The following is a 7,643-nucleotide window of genomic DNA, read 5'->3' as shown; positions in this document are numbered from 1 at the left end:
AATGTGGCCCCAGATAGTTACCACGCCAAGAATGTGGCCCCAGATAGTTACCACGCTAAGAATGTGGCCCCAGATAGTTACCACGCTAAGGATGTGGTCCCAGATAGTTACCACGCTAAGAATGTGGCCCCAGATAGTGTTACCACGCTAAGAATGTGGCCCCCAGATAGTTACCACACTAAGAATGTGGCCCCAGATAGTTACCACGCTAAGAATGTTTCCCCAGATAGTTACCACGCTAAGAATGTGGCCCCAGACAGTTACCACACTAAGAATGTTGCCCCAGATAGTTACCACGCTAAGAATGTGGCCCAAGATAGTTACCACACTACGAATGTGGCCCCAGATAGTTACCACTTTAAGAATGTGGCCCCAGATAGTAACCACGCTAAGAATGTGGCCCCAGATAGTTACCACGCTAAGAATGTGGCCCCAAATAGTGTTACCACGCTAAGAATGTGGCCCCAGATAGTTAACACGCTAAGAATGTGGCCCCCAAATAGTTACCACGCTAAGAATGTGGCCCCAGATAGTGTTACCACGCAAGGAATGTGGCCCCAGATAGTTACCACGCTATGAATGTGCCCCCAGATAGTTACCACAGTAAGAATGTGGCCCCAGATAGTTACCACGCCAGGAATGTGGCCCCAGATAGTTACCACGCTAAGAATGTGGCCCCAGATAGTTACCACGCTAAAAATGTGGCCCTAGATAGTTACCACGCTAAGAATGTGGCCCCAGATAGTGTTACCACGCTAAGAATGTGGCCCCCAGATAGTTACCACACTAAGAATGTGGCCCCAGATAGTTACCACGCTAAAAATGTGGCCCCAGATAGTTTCCACGCTAAGAATGTGGCCCCAGATAGTTACCACATTAAGAATGTGGCCCCAGATAGTAACCACGCTAAGAATGTGGCCCCAGATATTTACCACACTAAGAATGTGGCCCCAGAAAGTTACCGCGCTAAGAATGTGGCCCCAGATAGTTACCACGTTAAGAATGTGGCCCAAGATAGTAACCACGCTAAGAATGTGGCCCCAGATAGTTACCACGCTAAGAATGTGGCCCAAGATAGTTACCACACTACGAATGTGGCCCCAGATAGTTACCACTTTAAGAATGTGGCCCCAGATAGTAACCACGCTAAGAATGTGGCCCCAGATAGTTACCACGCTAAGAATGTGGCCCCAAATAGTGTTACCACGCTAAGAATGTGGCCCCAGATAGTTAACACGCTAAGAATGTGGCCCCCAAATAGTTACCACGCTAAGAATGTGGCCCCAGATAGTGTTACCACGCAAGGAATGTGGCCCCAGATAGTTACCACGCTATGAATGTGCCCCCAGATAGTTACCACAGTAAGAATGTGGCCCCAGATAGTTACCACGCCAGGAATGTGGCCCCAGATAGTTACCACGCTAAGAATGTGGCCCCAGATAGTTACCACGCTAAAAATGTGGCCCTAGATAGTTACCACGCTAAGAATGTGGCCCCAGATAGTGTTACCACGCTAAGAATGTGGCCCCCAGATAGTTACCACACTAAGAATGTGGCCCCAGATAGTTACCACGCTAAAAATGTGGCCCCAGATAGTTTCCACGCTAAGAATGTGGCCCCAGATAGTTACCACATTAAGAATGTGGCCCCAGATAGTAACCACGCTAAGAATGTGGCCCCAGATATTTACCACACTAAGAATGTGGCCCCAGAAAGTTACCGCGCTAAGAATGTGGCCCCAGATAGTTACCACGTTAAGAATGTGGCCCAAGATAGTAACCACGCTAAGAATGTGGCCCCAGATAGTTACCACACTAAGAATGTGGCCCCAGATAGTTACCACGTTAAGAATGTGGCCCCAGATAATAACCACGCTAAGAATGTGGCCCCAGATAGTTACCACACTAAGAATGTGGCCCCAGATAGTTACCGCGCTAAGAATGTGGCCCCAGATAGTGTTACCACACTAAGAATGTGGCCCCAGTAATTTACCACACTTAGAATGTTGCCCCAGATAGCTACCACGCTAAGAATGTGGCCCCAGAGAGTTACCACGCTAAGAATGTGGCACCAGATAGTTACCACGCTAAGAATGTGGCCCCAAATAGTGTTACCACGCTAAGAATGTGGCCCCAGATAGTTACCACACTTAGAATGTGGCCCCAGATAGTTACCACGCTAAGAATGTGGCCCCAGATAGTTACCACGCTATGAATGTGGCCCCAGATAGTTACCACACTAAGAATGTGGCCCCAGATAGTTACCACGCCACGAATGTGGCCCCCGATAGTTACCACGCTAAGAATGTGGCCCCAGATAGTTAACACGATAAGAATGTGATCCCCAAATACTTACCACGCTAAGAATGGGGCCCCAGATAGTGTTACCACGCTAAGAATGTGGCCCCAGATAGATACCACGCTATGAATGTGGCCCCAGATAGTTACCACAGTAAGAATGTGGCCCCAGATAGTTACCACGCCAAGAATGTGGCCCCAGATAGTTACCACGCTAAGAATGTGGCCCCAGATAGTTACCACGCTAAGAATGTGGCCCCAGATAGTTACCACGCTAAGAATGTGGCCCCAGATAGTGTTACCACGCTAAGAATGTGGCCCCCAGATAGTTACCACACTAAGAATGTGGCCCCAGATAGTTACCACGCTAAGAATGTGTCCCCAGATAGTTACCACGCTAAGAATGTGGCCCCAGACAGTTACCACACAAAGAATGTTGCCCCAGATAGTTACCACGCTAAGAATGTGGCCCCAGATAGTTACCACACTACGAATGTGGCCCCAGATAGTTACCACGTTAAGAATGTGGCCCCAGATAGTAACCACGCTAAGAATGTGGCACCAGATAGTTACCACGCAAAGAATGTGGCCCCAAATAGTGTTACCACGCTAAGAATGTGGCACCAGATAGTTACCACGCAAAGAATGTGGCCCCAAATAGTGTTACCACGCTAAGAATGTGGCCCCAGATAGTTACCACGCTAAGAATGTGGCCCCAGATAGTTACCACGCTAGGAATTTGGCCCCAGATAGTTACCACTCTAAGAATGTGGCCCCAGATAGTTACCACACTAAGAATGTGGCCCCAGATAGTTACCACGGTGAGAATGTGGCCCCAGATAGTGTTACCACGCTTTGAATATGGCCCATATAGATACCACACTAAGAATGTGGCCCAAGATAGTTACCACACTAAGAATGTGGCCCGAGATAGTTACCACGGTAAGAATGAGGCCCCAGATAGTGTTACCACGCTTAGAATATGGCCCCATACAGATACCACACTAAGAATGTGGCCCAAGATAGTTACCACGCTAAGAATGTGGCCCCAGATAGTTACCACATTAAGAATGTGGCTCCTGATAGTGTTACCACACTAAGAATGTGGCCCAGATAGTTACCATGCTAAGAATGGGACCCAGATAGTTACCACGCTAAGAATGTGGCCCAGATAGTTACCATGCTAAGAATGGGACCCAGATAGTTACCACGCTACGAATGTGGCCCCAGATAGTTAACACGCTAAGAATGTGGCCCCCAAATAGTTACTACGCTAAGAATGTGGCCCCAGATAGTGTTACCACGCTAAGAATGTGGCCCCAGATAGTTACCACGCTATGAATGTGGCCCCAGATAGATACCACAGTAAGAATGTGGCTCCAGACAGTTACCTCGCCAAGAATGTGGCCCCAGATAGTTACCACGCTAAGAATGTGGCACCAGATAGTTACCACGCTAAGAATGTGGCCCCAGATAGTTACCACGCTAAGAATGTGGCCCCAGATAGTTACCACGCTAAGAATGTGGCCCCAGATAGTTACCACGCTAAGAATGTTGCCCCAGATAGTGTTACCACGCTAAGAATGTGGCCCCAGATAGTTACCACACTAAGAATGTGGCCCCAGACAGTTACCACACTAAGAATGTTGCCCCAGATAGTTACCACGCTAAGAATTTGGCCCCAGATAGTTACCACACTACGAATGTGGCCCCAGATAGTTACCACGCTAAGAATGTGGCCCCAGATAGTTACCACGCTAAGAATATGGCCCCAGATAGTTACCACGCTAAGAATGTGGCCCCAGATAGTTACCACGCTAAGAATGTGGCCCCAGATAGTGTTACCACGCTAAGAATGTGGCCCCAGATAGTTACCACGCTAAGAATGTGGCCCCAGACAGTTACCACACTAAGAATGTTGCCCCAGATAGTAACCACGCTAAGAATGTGGCCCCAGATAGTTACCGCGCTAAGAATGTGGCCCCAGATAGTGTTACCACGCTAAAAATTTGGCCCCAGATAGTTACCACACTACGAATGTGGCCCCAGATAGTTACCACGCTAAGAATGTGGCCCCAGATAGTAACCACGCTAAGAATGTGGCCCCAGATAGTTACCACACTAAGAATGTGGCCCCAGATAGTTACCGCGCTAAGAATGTGGCCCAGATAGTGTTACCACACTAAGAATGTGGCCCCGGATAGTTACCAAACTTAGAATGTGGCCCCAGATAGTTACCACGCAAAGAATGTGGCCCCAGATTGTTACCACGGAAAGAATGTGGCCCCAGATAATTACCACGCTACGAATGTGGCCCCAGATAGTGTTACCACGCTAAGAATGTGGCCCCAGATAGGGTTATCACACTAAGAATGTGGCCCCAGATAGTTCCCACGCTAAGAATGTGGCCCCAGATAGTTACCACGCAAAGAATATGGCCCCAGATAGTGTTACCACGCTAAGAATGTCGTCCCAGATAGTTACTGCACTAAGAATGTGGCTCCTGATAGTGTTACCACACTGAGAATGTCGCCTCAGATAGTTACCACACTAAGAATGTGGCCTCAGATAGTTACCACACTATGAATGTGGCCCAGATAGTTCCCATGCTAAGAATGGGGCCCAGATAGTTACCACGCTAAGAATGTGGCCCAAAAATAGTTACCACACTAAGAATGTGGACCCAGATAGTTACTACACTAAGATTGTGGCCCCAGATAGTTACCACGCAAAGAATGTGGCCCCAGATAGTTACCACGCTAAGAATGTGGCCCACATAGTTACCATGCTAAGAATGTAACCCCAGATAATTACCAAGGTAAGAATCTGGCCCCAGATAGTTACGACGCTAAGAATGTTGCCCCAGTTAGAATTACCATGCTAAGAATGTGGCACCAGATAGTTATCACGCTAAGAATGTCGCCCCATATAGCTACCATGCTAAGAATGTGGCCCCAGATAGAGTTACCACGCTAAGAATGTGGCCCCAGATACTGTTACCACGCTAAGAATTTCGCCCCAGATAGTTACTATGCTAAGAATGTCGCCCCAGATAGTTATCACACTAAGAATGTGGCCGCAGATAGTGTTACCACACTAAGAATGTGGCCCCAGAGAGTTACCACACTTAGAATGTGGCCCCAGATAGTTACCACGCTAAGAATGTGGTCCCAGATAGTTACCACGCTAAGAATGTGGCCCCAGATAGTTACCACGCTAAGAATGTGGCACCAGATAGTTACCACGCTAAGAATGTGGCCCCAGATAGTTATCACGCTAAGAATGTGGCCCCAGATAGTTATCACACTAAGAATATGGACCCAAATAGTGTTACCACGCTAAGAATGTGGCCCCAGATAGTTACCACGCTACGAATGTGGCCCCAGATAGTTACCACGCTAAGAATGTGGCCCCAGATAGTGTTACCACGCTTAGAACATGGCCCCATATAGTTACCATGCTAAGAATGTGGCCCCAGATAGTTACCACGCTAATAATGTGGCCCCCAGATAGTTACCACGCTAAGAATGTGGCCCCAGATATTTACCACGCTTAGAATGTGGCCCCAGATAGTTACCACGGAAAGAATGTGGCCCCAGATAGTTACCACGCTAAGAATGTGGCCCCAGATAGTGTTACCAAGCTAAGAATGTGGCCCCAGATAGGGTTATCACACTAAGAATGTGGCCCCAGATAGTTACCACGCTAAGAATGTAGCCCCAGATAGTTACCACGCAAAGAATATGGCCCCAGATAGTTACCACGCTAAGAATGTGGCCCCAGATAGTGTTACCACGCTAAGAATGTCGTCCCAGATAGTTACCACTCTAAGAATGTGGCTCCTGATAGTGTTACCACACTGAGAATGTCGCCTCAGATAGTTACCACACTACGAATGTGGCCCCAGATAGTTATTACACTAAGAATGTCGCTTCAGATTGTTACCACACTAAGAATGTGGCAGAGATAGTTACCACACTAAGAATGTCGCCTCAGATAGTTACCACACTAAGAATGTGGCCCCAGATAGTTACCACACTAAGAATGTCGCCTCAGATAGCTACCACACTAAGAATGTGGCCCAGATAGTTACCACACTAAGAATGTGGCCCCCAGATAGTTACCACACTAAGAATGTGGCCCAGATAGTTACCACACTAAGAATGCGGCCCAGATAGTTACCATGCTAAGAATGTGGCCCCCGATGGTTACCACGCTAAGAATGTGGCCCCAGATAGTTACCACGCTAAGAATGTGGCCCAGATAGTTACCATGCTAAGAATGTGGCCCAGATAGTTACCATGCTAAGAATGTAGCCCCCGATAGTTACCACGCTAAGAACGTCGCCTCAGATAGTTAGAACGCTAAGAATGTGGCCCCAGATAGTGTTTCCACGCTAAGAATGTGGCCCCAGATAGTTACCACGCTAAGAATGTGGCCCCAGATAGTTACCACGCTAAGAATGTGGCCCCAGATAGTTACCACGCTACGAATGTGGCCCAAGATAGTGTTACCACGCTAAGAATGTGGCCCCCAGATAGTTACCACACTAATAATGTGGCCCCAGATAGTTACCACGCTAAGAATGTGTCCCCAGATAGTTACCACGCTAAGAATGTGGCCCCAGACAGTTACCACACTAAGAATGTTGCCCCAGATAGTTACCACGCTAAGAATGTGGCCCCAGATAGTTACCACACTACGAATGTGGCCCCAGATAGTTACCACGTTAGGAATGTGGCCCCAGATAGTAACCACGCTAAGAATGTGGCCCCAGATAGTTACCACGCTAAGAATGTGGCCCCAAATAGTGTTACCACGCTAAGAATGTGGCCCCAGATAGTTACCACACTTAGAATGTGCCCCCAGATAGTTACCACGCTAAGAATGTGGCCCCAGATAGTTACCACGCTAAGAATGTGGCACCAGATAGTTACCACGCTAAGAATGTGGCCCCAAATAGTGTTACCACGCTAAGAATGTGGCCCCAGATAGTTACCACGCTAAGAATGTGGCCCCAGATAGTTACCACGCTAGGAATGTGGCCCCAGATAGTTACCACTCTAAGAATGTGGCCCCAGATAGTTACCACACTAAGAATGTGGCCCCAGATAGTTACCACGGTGAGAATGTGGCCCCAGATAGTGTTACCACGCTTTGAATATGGCCCCATATAGATACCACACTAAGAATGTGGCCCAAGATAGTTACCACACTAAGACTGTGGCCCGAGATAGTTACCACGGTAAGAATGAGGCCCCAGATAGTGTTACCACGCTTAGAATATGGCCCCATATAGATACCACACTAAGAATGTGGCCCAAGATAGTTACCACGCTAAGAATG

The sequence above is a fragment of the Procambarus clarkii genome, chromosome 11 (assembly GCF_040958095.1).
Source record: "Procambarus clarkii isolate CNS0578487 chromosome 11, FALCON_Pclarkii_2.0, whole genome shotgun sequence".
In the NCBI taxonomy this organism is placed as follows: Eukaryota; Metazoa; Arthropoda; class Malacostraca; order Decapoda; family Cambaridae; genus Procambarus; species Procambarus clarkii.
The sequence above is the reverse complement of the archived record's forward strand: the minus strand, read 5'-3'. Positions refer to the sequence as shown.